The sequence below is a fragment of the Zootoca vivipara genome, chromosome 2 (genome assembly GCF_963506605.1).
Source record: "Zootoca vivipara chromosome 2, rZooViv1.1, whole genome shotgun sequence".
Classification (NCBI taxonomy): Eukaryota; Metazoa; Chordata; class Lepidosauria; order Squamata; family Lacertidae; genus Zootoca; species Zootoca vivipara.
This window is the reverse complement of record NC_083277.1, coordinates 103361243-103378293: the sequence shown is the minus strand read 5'-3', so window position 1 is coordinate 103378293 and position 17051 is coordinate 103361243. Positions and strand designations below refer to the sequence as shown.

Sequence of the window (17051 nt, the reverse complement as noted above, 5' to 3'; positions counted from 1 at the left end):
GCTGAAGTACCAAACCTGGGTTTCAATCCAAACCTCGCTACTGACCTACTTGGACAAGGCATCTTCACCACCACCTCAAATTCACTGCTGCATAAAGTGAAAAATTAACAGCATGCACCACAAAATTGTTCACGAACAACAAACCATAAATGCTGTGATCTGCTGAACCTCTTACATATTGCATGATAAATAGCAATAAACTATGCATGCAGCTCTAGGTCTGTGCTTAGATTTCAATGTCTTTAAAACCCAACTATGTTCAGCATCAGAACTTGGGATAATTTCTCCTAGTCCCATTTGTATCTTACTCTTCCTTTGAGGCGGGGAGGGCGGGAGGTCATATATGGATTTTCCTGTTTACCTCTTACATCAACCCTGTGAGATTTTTCCAGGGCCGCAGAGTTTCATGGCTCAATGAGAATCTGAAGTCATATCTCCTTAGCATGTGTGCACCTGCGTTGGGAATGCTAAGAGTCTTCAGTATGTCACTTGATGCCATACTAAAGGTTAAAAAAAGTAAAGGACCCCTGGACAGTTAAGTCCAGTCAAAGGCGACTATGGGGTTGCGCCGCTCATCTCACTTTCAGGACGAGGGAGCTGGCGTTTGTCCGCAGACAGCTTTCCGCGTCATGGCCAGCATGACTAAACCGCTTCTGGTGCCACGGAACACCGTGGTGGAAGCCAGAACGCACAGAAACACCGTTTACCACCCCACCACAGTGGCACCTATTTATCTACTTGCACTTTTACGTGCTTTCAAACTGCTAGGTTGGCAGGAGCTGGGACAGAGCAATGGGAGCTCACCCCGTTGCACAGATTCAAACCACCAACCTTTCAATTGGCAAGCCCAAGAGGCTCAGTGGTTTAGACCACAGCGCAACCCACATCCCTTGATGCCATATTAGGCCATCACTAGCATGGGAGTAATAAGGTGGCACCCCAAGGATCAGCCACATCAGGCTGGGCAGAGAGGCTGCCCAACAATACAGATAAAAGTCTTCCACTGATTTGATGGAAATTCCTCCTTTCCACATCCTTTTCAGTTCTTGACACCTGGGAATGCCTTGCAGATTGCTCTCTGGAGCTCAAGCAGCCAGCAATAAACTCCAGCTACAAGATTATGAAGCTCCAAAATTCACTTTTTTAAAAAAACAGTGCATAGGAATATGGAAACTATTTCTCACCTATAGTGTTTAAATTGAAAATATATTCACAAGCCCATACCATAGTCTGGCCTTGTGAATATCAGCCATTAAAAGATAAATTTCAAAACAGTATAAAAAGCCTTTACAATCAATTAGCTTTCCACTCTGCATTTACACACACACACACACACACACACACACACACACACACACACAAACATTCACAACAGGCTTTATGCTTCAGGAATTCCTTCATGCCCTGTGCAAATCGGAGCACCCCTCCTTGCCATCTTTTCCCTGGGAAACAATGAACTGGACACTTTACATATAAATAATTCAAGAAAGCAACATTTTAAAAACAGTTTTTAAAAGATTAGAAAGGTTACTTTTCCCTTTTCCTCCCTCTCCACTCCTAACACCCTTCTCTCTCTTTCTTTTAGGGCCACGTTTCAAAAGCATCCCAGATATGAAAAAGGTTCTGTTTATTTTGCACACACCAGTATTATAAATGGAAAACAAACAAACAAAAACTTAAATGAGCAAACTTAAATGATAGGTTTCCATTTTGATAAGTGAGGGTATTAAAAAAAAAACCCCAAATCTTATTGCAGGAATGCTGTGAGGTCAACGTGTCCAGCCCAAATCAATGCCCACGTGGATTCCACATTAACACTATTTGCATTAATGTAAATAAGCACCCCCTTCGGTGCTCCTTTCCATAATAACTATCCTGAGCAAGAATCTTTAGTTTGCAGTTTTCATCCAGTTTCCATAAAACACCCCACCCTAGGAAAATATGGACCCCTGCTAATTAAATAGCACATGTTCTTACAACGCCCTGATGCCTTGACGAAGCATGTTAAGAGAAACCAGGGGTGCAGTGGAGGGGAGGCAGCGTGCCCTTTAATCCTGTTGGCTAGCAAAGAAGCACAGTGCACCATTGAGCGCATTTCCTCCATGGCAACAGCAGTGGTGTTTCAAGAATTAGATTTCCCCAATGCCCCGAGCATCATTTTGACATCTTCATTGTTCCGTACTACATATATGGCGGCGGCGGGGTTTCCCCCCCCTCCAGATAGCATAAATACATGATACAAGGCAACACAGGGAGGAAAATTAAAACTCTCCTTTGGAATAATAGAAAGGTAGGGTTCGAAATGTGCTAACATGGTCTCGACACTGATGCTGTATGAATATTTACTGATCACCCCACAGCACTAGAGAGCTGAAATTCCACACTGCATGGGAGATTGTAATGTAAATGCCTTGCCATTAAAAGCATGTGTGATCCCACCCACCTACCCCACTCCTCCTATATCTCGTTTCTCAGTAAGTAATCTTACTGTAGGACACCTGCTGGGCATCAGCATAAGGAAGGAAGAGTTTCAGGCTGAGTTCTTGCTTGTGTATAATTTTGCCAGTATCAATGGGGTTAAGCCAAGGATGAATTTGGCCTTTTCAGTAAAGTGTAATTTTCTCCATGGTTAGTTATTAAATGCAATCAAGAGAGATAGCTGCTGCTTGGCATGTGCTGTAGAGGTCATTCTCCTATCCTCTGCAAATATAACATCAAATGAAACCCAGCATATCCATAACTTTAACCCACTCCATTCATCACTCACTGAACCAAAAATGAGAGCACAAGTCAGTTTTTTGGGGGGGTGTTTTTTAAAAAAATCTTAAAGGTCAAAATGATTTCCGCCCCCCTCACACCCCCTGCTTTAAAGAGCAGCCTGCAGCCTTAAAATAAGAGTCATTTGGGTTGAAGATCAAGGGGGCAGCTGTGGCAAGTCTCCACCCAGCTCTTTCCAACAGCAAGTGCTACATTTAGGGGCTGTAAGGGTTTATTGCTTAAGAGTTCCTTTTAATTCATGCAGTGTTGCAAAATGAAGAATTACCTGCCTTCTCCGGTAATTTATTCCGGGCCATCTTTACCCGGGGGTGCAAGGGGTGCGTTGCACCCAGGGTGTTGAATTCTGGGGGGCGCCCCCCGTTGAAGCCGCCTAAGATCTTAACCACAAATCCCTGGGTGATTGCGGTCGATGGGTCATTTCCATTCTTTTTTGCGGAAGAGCTGCAGAATCAACATATCCAGCGCCGCCCCCTAGGGGTGTCTTTCATTTCCACATGATCACAAAAACGTGAAAACGGAGTTATTGCTGCCTTTTATTTTTTCGTGTTAGTGGATTTCACTGTTCCCCTCCTTAAAAGCACAACAACTTTGAGCTGCTCCAATAGCTAAACAACTTTGAGCTGACCCCCTAAAGAAAGCTGAACAACTTTGACTTGGTCCCCTTAAAAAAGCACAACAACTTTGACCTAGCGCCCCCCCCCAAAAAAATGGGGGTGCTGGGTGGATATTTGCTAAAGATGGCCCTGATTTTATTCAAGTTGGCATGCTCATCTAAATGGGGTTTAGAACTGCAGCCTTAGTTGATCCACTAGCTAGAACAGAAATACTGATATTAGGAATGCATTTTTAGTATAAATAACCGATCCCTGTATTTTCAGTGTTCAGGCTGTGAGTGATCTCTGACATAGCCAATAGGGCACCAGATACGCAGAGGAGGCCCCAAGGTCTGCAGATGTACCAAAATGTTTAGAAAGAAACCCTAAAGATGGAGATTTCCCAAGCAGCTCAATGAAGATTGAACATGCTCAATGGGTACAGGCTGACTGGTGGGTGGGCAGTGTGGACAATGGAAAATCAGTGTTGGGGGAACGGAGGAGAGTGGATGGAATCCTGAACCGCACTGCAACATTTTGTTGCAGGCTCCCCTTGTCATTCTCTCTTAACAAAATGGTGGCACGAAAGAAGTTTGCAGGGGATTTCCTTGCATTTTGGCAGGAGGCTCCTTCATGCTGCAGGTATCTTCTGTCTCTGTTGATTATAACCTAATGCCCAATTTGGTAAGAAACCCCTGGTTATTGGGCTGTAATAAAAACAGTTAATGACCCATTTAGTGTGTGGGTAGTTCATGCACCTGGGCACCGAATGAATATGCCTGTATAGTGAAACAGAAATCATTTTTATGCTGGAGGAGGTGAACATCGCTAAAAATCAGAGAAGCCTTTGTACGGCATGCCAAGCTGCCGAAGCGAAAAAATGTCTTCAGTGAAAGGGCTCAGATGTGAGCATGTTTCAATGCACTGCTCCAGGGGGGGGGGAGCCCACTCTGATAATAAATGTGAGCTTGTTATCATTGCTTTTCAGTGGGAAGTAAAGCCGGAAGCAGGGTCGTGTTGCCTAATTGAAGGTTACAATACATTTAGATTCAAGCTCTACATTTTAATTATAAACTGGTGACACACGACAGTCTCACTTGGTTCTTAGTCCATTTCAAACAAGAATATTTGTAAAAAAAGAAGAAGAAGAAGGGTGAAGAAGCTTACTATTGGGAGCTATCATGTTCATTATCCTGTATTGCATCTGTCACGCAGGTGTCTAATGGCATGTTTGATGTCTGTTGAATCTAGTGCCTATTTTAACAGAGGGCTTAAAAAAACACTGCTTGGTTAAGTCCTATGCCAAAACAGGTGTGCATCAGTGCTTGAAAAGCAACAGCAGCATCAGCAACAACAACTACACACACACTTCCTTGTGTATGCATATCCCACTCATCTATAGCTGTGTCTATTTCCTATTTATGCCATGATTTGAAATGATTGGTGGCCATAAATTGTGCTGCAAACCTAGGAACTTTGTTAGGTGCACACTTTGTCTGCCCTTCCAGGTGCAAAACAGACCCAGAGCAGTATTGCCAGCCCTCCTACATATATGGCATTGTCTTTTTCCAGTGATGTCATCTGATGCCAAAGCTGTCCACGTGCAAATCTTGCACGCTTAACAGTTAAGCACATGCTGAAAACCTTGCCAGAAAAGAAGCCACTGACAAGTTTAAAAACAAACAAACCAGCCACCTCAGTTGTAATGGTAAGCCTCCTGCCTCTATGAAAATTGTAAGAATTTGCCCTCACCTCCAAGGATTAATGCAATATTCCGCTGCCGTCCAAGGTCTTGGTGTAGAAAACCATATACATCTTAGGACCAGCCTAACTAAAAGATAATCTCATTCCTTATTTACCCAATCAATCATTGTGTTTTGCAGGGGAGGGCATCAGGCAGATAACATCCAGCGATGAGGACTACTCTGCACAATGTCAGAACTTTAGTTTGGTGGCACCCACCCTTTGGATCTCCTTCACATAACACACCAGGTAGGTACCTTCTCTGCTATCTTTTCAGCACCTGCTGAAGACATCCTTCTTTCACCAAGCTTCAGTTAGCTCAATTGGTTAGAGTGTGGTGCTCATAACGCCAAGGTTGTGGGTTCAATCCCTACACGGGCCAGCTGCATATTCTTGTGTTGCAGAGAAGTTTGACTAGATGATCCTCAGGGTTCCTTCCAACTCTACAATTCTACGGTTCTAAAAGATTTATCTTAGTTGGTACCTGTTTTGGATTTGAATTGATTTTATGTATGTGTTGTTTCAACCTGTTTTTATACTTATAATTGCTTTGATGTATGCAATTGTTTGAACTGTTTTTTTTAATATACCCCCTGTTTCTCATATTTTAAGACATACCCATAAAATAAGCCATAGCAGGATTTTTAAGCATTCAAGGAATATAAGCCATACCCCGAAAATAAGACATAGTGATAGGCACAGCAGCAATGCCGGCCGCGGCAGGAGGAGGAGGAAAAAAATAAGACATCCCTTGAAAATAAGCCATAGTGTGGTTTTTTTGAGGAAAAAATAAATATAAGACGTGTCTTATAATATGAGAAACACGGTATATATAAATGTTGTTGTATATATCTTGTTGCACTGAGAATTGCTTCAGAATGCCTCGTGGAAAGCAGTTCATAAATGAAATAAATAATTTCAATAGGAGTATCAGTATAAATAGCAGGAAGTGATGCAGAAAGAAAAATCGCACAGTAAAATAGCCCAGAAATTTGCTGGCGATGGTAATTAGCGACTTTCATTGAGCCATAAAACTTGCATGTGATATGTTTCATTTTAGATTTGATTTCACTTAAGCATGACACCTCTGAGCAATATTCTATTTTGTGTTTTAATCGTTACCCGGCAGTTTTTATCTAATATCTCAATGCAATAATTCACTGACTTTGCCTTTGGGAAGCAAAGACAACAGAATTGCTATCTTAACGGTATTGAACGTTACAATTTGGGACAAGAGTAAATGTTCAACCATCCGTATCCTTAGCAAAACGTTTTATTTAAGGCTTGTGAGCAGAAAAAGAGCCGATCTGAAATCTTCATTATTGGTCAACTGTGGAGAAGTTGATGGGAAGAAGGAACATAATTCCAAAGCTGGCTCTCTCTTTTGAAAACGCTCCTCATCTCAAATCCAATGAGATCAGTTAAACAAGAGCAATTCAAAGGGCATAACGGAGTGGGATGTGCAAATACAGGAACCAAGTTAAGAAAACTGTCGAGATTAAAAAAGTGAATTAGCAGTCTTCAGGAAAAGAGAACGTTCCCTTCCTTCCTTCCTTCCTTCCTTCCTTCCTTCCTTCCTTCCTTCCTTCCTTCCTTCCTTCCTATGCCTTTCTCATCCTTGTCCTGTAAGTTGCTTTCATACTACAAGACACAGATAGATGAAACTCCTTTAGTCTGAGGATGCATGCCCAAAGTCAAGTTCCTACTCCGACAACCCCTATGCAAATGTCCTCAGAAGGTAGTTTGATGTGCATAGGATTTAGCCTTAATTATTTAATCTTGGGAGAAGGGTGGGAGGAAAGTCATACTCATTAATAAGATTAGAATAACATTCCTTCTCTTTCACACCCTGCCTCAAGATCACCCTGATCAGATAAGGCAGGGAGAGGGGGGAAACTTCCACTGATGTTTCAATCAGAAGTCCTTTAATCACAAATCCTTGGGAAACGATTCTGGTCGACGTATATGTTTAGTGTGGAGGCATTTAAGACGGAATAGAAACAAGGTGCAACTTGAATGCCTGTAGGAGAAGCTGCCTCTGCCATCTGAAATATTGGCTTTGGTGAGCGGCTGAGACTTTCGTGGCTGGGCTCTGGTGAGCCGCTGCCTCTACCATCCATGGTCTGTGAGATTGGCATGAGGATAGTGCAAACTATCATTGACTCCTCATCGTGCCTCTCCGTGCCAGTTGCTGGGGAACACAAGTGAGGGCTCTCTTTCTGAGCAGCCTCCTCTTTTTCTGCCTTTGTCGAACTGTGGCTGAGAGAATCTATTTCCTATGAGGGTGGGGGGGGGTAGGTGTCAGGCTTCGGGAAATCACCTTCCTCCCCTGTGGCCGTAAATGAGCAGATCAAACGAAAGCGAATTCTTACCAGTTAGTTTCTTTAAAAAACACAGCGAAGGACAAAAGAAAGCGTCTAACTAGAATGGCAGTGCTCCCAATTATGTTCACTTCCCCCTCCGTCCCTCTTAATGTACGTCTCTCCTGTGTCTTGTAATCTGAGCTTGGGGCCTCTGTGTTTTCTGTTCTGACACTTTCTGAGCTCTCCTTGTCCTTAGAGAAGGGGGGGGGGAGAAGCTATCCAGAGACTGCGAATCTGTTAACTCTCTCTCTTCTATTGTTTCTTCAGCTAGCTGTTCCCCATCCAATATTTCCCAGCTTCTCCCTTCCGAACTATACCCCTCTGCAAACCACTGTTCCAAATCTATACGGTCCTCCTGCTCCTGGGAAGATTCAGGATCAGGATCAGGAGGAGGGGGTGGCTCCCACCATTCTTTCTCAGTGCAGCCCTTCTCAGTACGGTCCCTGACAGTAGAGTATGGTCGGTGCTGTTTTTCTAGAAAAAGAGAACTCGCCACAAACACCTCCCTCATTCTCTTAGAATGGCAATGGTGCCCACTTGAGAGGGGCCAGAACTGAGTTCCGGAAAGTTCCGGATGAACAAAAACCCTGGGGATGGTGCTTCTGTGTGATAACCTTTATTGATTAATCCATAGGCTTGACGGTGGATTTGTCATTGACGTTAAAGCTGAACAGTTTCATGTATTGGCTGCTGGAGTGAGGGTGTAAATGTGCATTTTGGCTAAGATAGGGGTGGCTGTTTCAGTCTCCTCTTGTTGATTGTTTTATGGCTGTGGTATTGATTAACAGAATTGCCAAATAATGCTTAGCGCGGTTTGTATTATGCTATAGGATTTTTTTTATTTAAAAAATTGGCAGTACGTTAACTGCTTTGGGCTTTCTTTGGGAGGAAGGCACAAACAAGAAGGCAGTGGTGGTGATTATGCAGGACTAGAAGGTTCATTTCATGGGCAAAATTTGAAAAGAATGGGGCCCACGTAGCTTAGAAGGCATTAGCTTGAGGCTGGGGATATAACTTCATTTTACAAAAACATCTGGAAGGACAGAGCTGTCATTAAGATTAAAGACAATAATGCCATGCCATTAGCAAATACAGGCTAAATGTCAGATAACGCAGGGGTTCTGAAACTTCCTACCCCCTGGGCTCACTTGAGATGTCTGAAAATTACTGAGGCTCACCAGCCACAAAATGGTGGTGTAGGGACAAAGCCAGTCACAGAATGATAGCAGGTTGAGGCAGAGTTTGGTATAATCAGCTGGGTAATTACTGACATCACTTTCTCCTGGTAGTTATTCCATCTTTGGAGAATGCCAAACTCTTTTGTGCTGCATTTTCTTTGTGGCGAGGAGTTTCACAGCTCTGCCTTCCCCAGGCTAAAGTCAGCCTCCCCATTTCAGGCAGAATTTGCTAAACAGGAGGCTTTAAGGGAGAAAACCTTTTTCTTTTATATCTTTCCCCTTCACAACCCCACATGCCTCTCCAAGTATTATTACTCATCTCCTGTAATTACTTCCCTCATTCTCCTTTCACACTCAACTTGTGCCTTATCTATTCTTCATCCTATAACAGCTTTATTTTTATTATTAATTACTCTTTTATCTTGCTTGCTAATTTCCTTCAACATTTCCTCTGAACTCTGTCTCCTGGTGTGTTGGAAAGTGTTGATCACTTCTCCTACCTGGGCAGTTAGCTTTCCACAAGGGCTGACATCGATGCCAAAATCCAGCATTACCTGAGCTCTGTGAGTGCAACTTTCTCCTGATTGAAGTGCAGAGTGTCTGAGGACTGGGACATTCACAGGGAAACCAAGATGCTCATTTACAAAGCTATTGTACTACTAACCTTACTGTATGCTTCTGAAACATGGACAACTTATAAATGGCATCGCCAACTCCTTAAGAGATTCCATCAATGGTGTCTCCAAAAAATTATACATATTGCTTGGGAAGACAGGTGAACTAATGCCAGTGTACTGGAAGAAGCAAAGATCACCAGTGTCGAAGCGATGATTCTTCAACATCAACGTTGCTGGACTGGTCATGTTGTTCAGATGCCTGACTATTGTCTTCGAAAGCAACTACTCTATTCTGAACTTAAAAATGGAAAGCGTAATGCTTGTGGTCAACAAAAGAGGTTTAAAGACTCTCTCAAGGCAAAACTAAAAAAAAAAAAAGTAGAATAATAATAATATTTTTTTATTTATACCCCACCCTCCCCAGTGAGAGCCGGGCTCAGGGCGGCTGATATCAATAAAATTACAGTGAAACATAAAAGAAAGAAAAACAATTGATTAAAATGCAGATTAAAATACAATCTAGATTTTAAAATTGTTTTAAAATGCAGCCTCATTTTAAAACAGCCCAAATCAAAACCCAATCAAAACACTGACAATTTGAAGACACTGGCCTGTGAGTGCTCCAGTTGGAGAACAGCCTTTACCAAAGGCGTCACAGTCTTTGAAGATGCTCGAACTCAGGACGAAAGGGAGAAACGTGCTAAGAGGAAGGCACGTTTGGCAAACCCTCACCATGATCCCCACCGTGGAAGAACACGTGGATCCAGAATTGGCCTCCACAGTCACTTATGGACTCACTGTTAAGAACATGTTCATGGAAGACAATCTTACTCGGCTATGAGTGATCGCCAAAAAAGAAGAAGACTCAAAATGGAAGGAACTGCTGCTGCTGGCATCAGCCTATAGCCACATCTTATATGTTCTGTCGGGTTTACATACACTGCAAGCACAATACCCGTGGTGTCTGTGTGAATAGCAATTGCACATAGAACAAGCAAAATGTAACACATATTCCTTTCAGGGATGTTGGTGCATGCACCTCCTCACTTTGCCATGTAAATGCTTATTGCAGAGTGATCCCTCTACACAGAGTCTACATGCACAATTCTCCACAACAACAACACTAGAGCTGGATACAGTGGGTTCAACTAAGTCTGAACAAGGATTTCTGCCAACCACCCCCCAGGTTTTTGGCCATAGTGAAGACAACTATGCCGACGCAACCCTAAGTCCACACATTAAAGATGCACAAATCTTACTGCTGACATGGGTGGCAGGATGGGGAATAATGTCGACAAGAAGCAACAAAAGAAAATACAAAACTGGCCTGCTCGTTCTAGTAACTTGATGTAAGAAAATTAGGGCCTAATTAAGTTACAGAAATCACGTGCCACTTCATTAACATCCGTTAATTTCATCCAGGGGCTGCTACAGCTAGCAGGAAATCAAACAATGGTCATATTGGGAAAGAACAAAGCATTTCTATTCATAGACTCCTCAGATCCAGTGCAGACCAGCAATAGTCACTTTGATATAATTCAGAATGCCATTCTGAATGATAACACAGACTACAACCATCTGTTTGCTTTGTATGCTTTTGTAAAGCAAAAGCAAACAAGCTTATTTTGAGAAAACAGGACCAAATGCTGGGCAATGTACATGGCAGTTCAGGAGACTAGGGAAATCAGGATAGCAAACTACAGAAAGAACACCAGGACAAACAAATATATACATTAAGCATGAGCAGTCTTGTAGAGAGAGCGTGAAGGACTGTGATCTGATGGAAGACAAATGTGCATTAGTCCACATGAGTAAATAGATTGGCAGTAGCACTACTACATATGAACAACTGGGCAAAAGATCGAAGGCCCTACCCTCAGCAGCTGGGACGGGGGGCTCGTTCGCTTCCTATGGGCCTGTGACTGCATTGAATGAGCATTTCTCTCTCATTAGCACCACCACTGCATGTTTTGCCAAGGGCTACGTAACTATGAGACGCGGGTGGCGCTGTGGTCTAAACCACTGAGCCTCTTGGGCTTATTGATCAGAAGGTCGGCAGTTTGAATCCCTGCGACGGGGTGAGCTCCCGTTGCTCAGTCCCAGCTCCTGCCAACCTAGCAGTTTGAAAGCACACCAGTGCACGTAAATAAATAGGTACCGCTCCGGCGGGAAGGTAAATGGCGTTTCCGTGTGCTGCTCTAGTTTTGCCAAAAGTGGCTTAGTCATGCTGGCCACATGACCCGGAAAAACTGTCTGCAGACAAACACCGGCTCCCTCGGCCTGTAAAGCGAGATGAGCGCTGCAACCCCAGAGTCGTTTGCAACTAGACTTAACTGTCAGGGGTTTATACTTTTTTTTACATAACTATATTTCTGTTTGAAAATTCTTATATTAAAGGCTAAAAACAGCAACAGTTTAGCAATCCTGGTAACATGGTCCTTAAATATAAAGTAACATATAAAACGAGCATCTTTCTAACCAGGACATAGGTTGGGAAACTTGTTTAGATAGAGTTGATGTGCACCTGCACTTTCAAGAAACTCGATAAAGTCCCTCGTTGAAGACTCCCCAGTAAGCTTAGCTATCTTGGGATAGCAAGACAGGTCCCTTTAGGAATCAAAAACAGGAAGCAGAGTGTTGGAACAAACCAGCGGCTCCCAAACTTTTTTGGGTCACTGCTCCCTTGGTTCCATAAACTCATCCCCAGTGCCCCCTTGCTCTATAAAAAAACCTATTATTCATAAGAGTGGTTCGAATGACTCACTAGGAAGATAAGAACACAAAACAGTAGCAATTAATGGCACATTTATTCAAAATCCAATTAAAACTATTTAGTTTAATTAATTTAACCAAATAGGTGAACTTGATCTGGTGATACCAACTTTTCAAAGTCTGATTGTCCTTTACACCTCCAACGCCCCCTTCCACCCGCTTGCCTCTTAGTGCCCCTCCGAGGGATTCCCACTGCCCCCCAAAGGGCGGCACCACCCACTTTGGGAACCACTGCCATAAACGGACAGTTCTAATAAAGGAGGATCCCCAAGAAGTTGGGTCCCCTAAGGGACTGGTGCTTTTAAACTCATTTCTAAATTATCCGGAGCTAGGAGTGAGTAGGGAGAAGGCCAGCTTTGCTGATGGCTCCAAGTTGTTCCGGGAACAAAAATGGGATTTGTGAGGGCCCCCCAAAGGATATACTCACAGTGGGCATTACATTAATGGACATTGAAATGGCAAATGCAGTTCAATGTAAACAACTGTGAAGAATGCATACTGGAGCAAAAAAAAAAACACCTTAAAAACAACAACAACCCTTACCCTCACCTATACTTTAATAGGGCTGAACCTAGGATCATGGTGGGTAGATCAATGAAAATGCCAGCCCAGTGGGAAAACAGTGAATTATGTTAGGGATCATTAGGAAAGGGATTTATAGTAAAACAGCCACTAACACAATGCTGCTGTACAAATCTACTGCATGGCCACACTTGGAAAACTCTGTAAAGTAATTGTCACCACAACGGTCATGATGGCTGTACTGAAAGGAATGAACATTCAAAACCCATTTACTAGGGTGTGCAAGTTGGGAAAATGGTCTTGCGCTCATGGCCACTGTGAGAACAAGATGCTGGACTAGATTGGGCCTTTGGTCTGATCCAGCAGAGCTATTAGGTTTTTATGGTGCAGAAGTACTATGGGGGCAGGGAACATCAGCATTGCTTGTCTGGGATTACACCTGGTGTTTAGACTTTAGACACCTTGCATCTAAGCCGGGCTCTAGGAACCCTAATGTCCATGTAGATACATGGTCAAAGGAGATTTTAGTCATGTGTGCCCATAAAACTCCAACTAGTTTGCCCCACTGCTTCAGTATGAGGCAGCTGCATTTTCCCAATAGTTTCCAGCTCAGCTTTGTTTATTGAGAGCAGCAGAACAATTAGAGCATTTTTCTTTTCCTACCAATAGAATCTTGCCTAGACTTAAAGAGCTATGGTTCGGATGCAAAGCGCTAATTCTCACACACAACAGGAATGTTTTGCTTCTTTTGTTTACTCTTATCATTTCCTTGCATCCCTTCTTGGCACCTGTTTCCAAGGCTGAATGGTGGAGTGCAACTGAACAACACAATTAAAAAACCGAGCAAGGCAATTGTCACAGTGGCCGGAGTGGACTACTTCAGAGTAACGACACTACGCAGCTCTGCATTTTATTCTTTTATTGGTGCTGCGTATTTACAGTGCACAAGTCATTGCTATTTACACGGAGCGATGTTGTCAGTCGGTTTCAGAACCTCCTAATGGCTTTTGGCGCGTCTTTCTCCAACACAAAAGCTTTGGCAGACCCATCCTCTTGCCCCTCCTCTTCCTGCGTAATTCTGGAGTTGGAGGGATGGGTCTTCCCCCCTTGCTTGCCCCTTCCTGTCCCACCTGGGACCCTGGCTCCTCTACCTTGCCTGAGCCTCGGACACGACTTCCTGCTTCCCCACTGGAATCGGAACTCTCCCTGCTTTCCCCTTTGCTCGGGGACGGGCTTGAACTCAGGAGGGGAGGGACTTCGCGATATCCCCTGTCCCTCACATCCACCCCCCTCCCAAGCTCTCCTTCACCCCTCCCCAGGCCCCCCCCATGTGTCGGTGACGACTGGAAGCCTAAGAACTCAGTGCTCTCCGAGCCCGTTGGTGTGAATACCTCCCCCCAGTCCTGCGAGCCCCCCCCTTCCGCCTGGGCGGACGGGAATCCCAAAAAGTCCGTGGCGTCAGAGCTGGTGGGGGTAAAAACGTTCTGCCAATCTGCTCCTTCCTCTGACTGGGTGGATCTCGGTGACACCCATACCTCATCCTCTGGTTCCTCAAACTCCGCTTCCCAGCGCCATGGTGAGCTGCTCTCCCGTGCCTCCTCCTCCTCCCCCTCCCTTTCCATGTGCCAGGGCTTGGGTCTGTGGGGAAAGAGGGCGTGAAATTCTTCCACCAAGAATTCCTCCTGTATCTGAGTGGCTGGGACCCATTCATTCTGGGACGGTGGAGCATCCTCCCATGCCATGAGATACTCCAGTCCCCCCACCCCCCACCTTGAATCCAGGATGGCCGTGGCCTCATTGAGTTGCTCCCTGCCTTCCCTCTCCCCCCCTCCCTCGGGGGTTTGTTCGCTGTCTCGGAGCCTGCTGCTTTCCCTGTACGGCGACAGCAGCGATCTATGAAACACTGGATGCACCCTCATGTCCTCTGGCAGTGCCAGCCTGTATGCCACCGGGTTTACCTGTTGCGTGACCGTGAAGGGGCCCAGCCTTTTGGGTGCCAGCTTTTTGCACCTCCCTCTGGTGGGAAGGCCCTCCGAGGACAACCACACCTTGTCCCCCACCCTGATGACCTCCCCTTGTCGCCTGTGGCGATCTGCCCCCTTTTTGTACGCTTCCTTGGCCCTCTCCAAGTGTTCTCTGAGCTGCTGGTGCACCGTCTCCAGTTCCTCTGCCCAATCCTCAGCCTGTGGGCCCTCCTCCTCCTCCTCCCTCTCCCTCTCTGGGAAAGATCTGAGGTCGCGCCCGTAATTGGCCTTAAAGGGCGACACCCCTGTGGAGACGTGCACTGCATTGTTGTAGGCAAATTCTGCTAGTGGCAAGCGATCCACCCAGTCCGTTTGCCGCTGGCTGACGTAGCATCTCAGGTACTGCTGCAGAATGGCGTTGACCCTCTCCGCTTGTCCGTTGGTCTGCGGGTGTCTAGCCGTCGACAAGCTGACCTCCACCTGCAGGAGGTTCATGAGCCGCCGCCAGAACCTGGAAACAAATTGGCGGCCACGATCCGAAATAACCCTTAAAGGTAATCCATGCAGTCTGAAAATGTGATCAACAAACAGTTTGGCTGTCTCTTCTGCCGAGACTGCCCTGGCACACGGTATAAAGTGACACATTTTGGACATAAGGTCCACCACCACCAACACTGCAGTCTTACCCCTGGACGAAGGCAGATCTGTGATGAAGTCCATGGACACCACTTCCCACGGCCTGTGTGGTGTGGCTAAGGGCTCCAGCAACCCTGGTGGCGCTGCTCTGACCACCTTCGCCCGCTGGCAGGTGGTACAGCCCCTTACATAGTCTCGAACATCTTCCCGCACCCCTGGCCACCAGAAGTGTCTCATGACTAGGTGAGCGGTTTTGTCCCTTCCAAAATGCCCCGCTGTAGGGTTGTCGTGCATCTGCTTGAGGACCGTACGTCGAAGCTGGGTGGTGGGTAGGTACAGCGCACCCTTGTAGAAAAGCAGCCCTCTGCGTTCTGCAAAGTCTTTTGCCTGCTCCCTCCCCCCTCTCAGTTCTCTGAAGATGCGGTTGGCAAATTCATCCGCTGCCGTCAGTGCTGTGAGTTCTGCCTCGCTCACCACAGCTGCTCCGCAGGACCATGCCGACGGGGGGAAAATGTGCCTTGGGGCTGGTGGCGCCTCCTCCTCCATGTACTCTGGCTTGCGGGAGAGGGCATCCGCCCTGACATTCTGCTCCCCCGGGATGTAGTGGATGGAGAAGTTGAAGTTCGAGAAGAACTCTGCCCACCGTATCTGCCGCTGGTTGAGCACCCTGGCAGTTCTCCAGAACTCCAGGTTCTTGTGGTCTGTGCACACCTGGATGGGGTGCTTCGCGCCCACCAGGAAGTGTCGCCAGTGCTGGAACGCAGCGTAGATCGCAAGAAGTTCCCTATCAAACACTGTGTAGTTGCGTTCAGGCTGTGTCAGCTTCCTGGAGAAGAAGGCACAGGGTCTCCACTCCCTGTTGGCGTCCAGTTGCAACAAAATTGCGCCCACAGCTTTTTCAGAAGCATCTGTCTCAATGCGTAGGGGCGCGTCCTGCACCACATGGAACAGGTTTTGGTCTGAGGCGAACACTCTCTTGAGGCTTTCGAACGCTGCTTGCGCCTCTGGTGTCCACTTGAACTTCTGCTTGCCTCTCAGGCAGTCCGTGATGGGAGCCGTAACGCGAGAGAAGTTCTTGATGAACTTCCTGTAGAAGTTAGCGAAGCCTAGTAGGCGTTGGGCATCTTTGCGCGTCCTGGGGCTGTGCCAGTCCAGGATGGCCTGCACCTTGTCCTTGTCCATCGCCAGCCCCTTGTCTGACAGCTTGTAGCCCAGGAAGTCCACCTCTTTGGTGTGAAACTTGCACTTCTCCAGCTTCACATACAGGTGGTGCTCCTTCAGGCGTTGCAACACCTCTCTGACATCTCTCACATGCTGCACTGGGTCATTCGAGTAGATAAGGATGTCATCTAGGAAGACCAAGCATTTCCTGAAGAGGAGGGACCCCAGGACGTGGTGCATGAAGGCCTGGAAGCATGCCGAGCCCCCTTGCAAACCGAAGGGCATCACCAGATATTCAAAAGAGCCCAGAGGCGTGAACATCGTGGTTTTCCATTCATCTCCTTCCCGGATCCTGATCAAGTTGTACGCCCCCCTTAGGTCCAGCTTGGTGAAAATCTTGCCCCTGCGTGCCGCTGTCAGGAGATCATCCACTCTGGGCATGGGGAAAGCCACGGGCTCTGTCACCGAATTCAGCCGTCTAAAGTCCACCACAAGACGGCGCTGTTGCGTGTCTTTCTTGTCCACCCAGAAGACCGGGCTGCCCCCTGCTGCCTTGCTTTCCCTTATGAACCCCCGCTTGAGGTTCTTGTCGATGAAAGCGCGCAGATCCTCCAGCTCCTGGTCTGACATGGCGTACAGCTTGGCTGGGGGTATCGTCGCCCCTGGCACCAGGTTGATCTGGCAGTCAAAAGGCCTGTGCGGGGGTAGGTGGTCGGACTCCGCT

General features: G+C 46.1%; 1 protein-coding gene and 1 non-coding gene across 2 annotated transcripts in view; one reads left to right on the top strand and one right to left on the bottom strand.

The window, feature by feature from the left end:
• The window catches only part of CACNG4 (calcium voltage-gated channel auxiliary subunit gamma 4), an 84191-nt gene that overhangs the window by 49706 nt on the left and 17434 nt on the right, over nucleotides 1-17051 (bottom strand). The gene's annotated exons all lie outside the window — the stretch shown is intronic.
• Nucleotides 5421-5496, top strand: TRNAM-CAU (transfer RNA methionine (anticodon CAU)). The gene has a single exon. It is a non-coding gene; the product is annotated as a tRNA-Met (tRNA).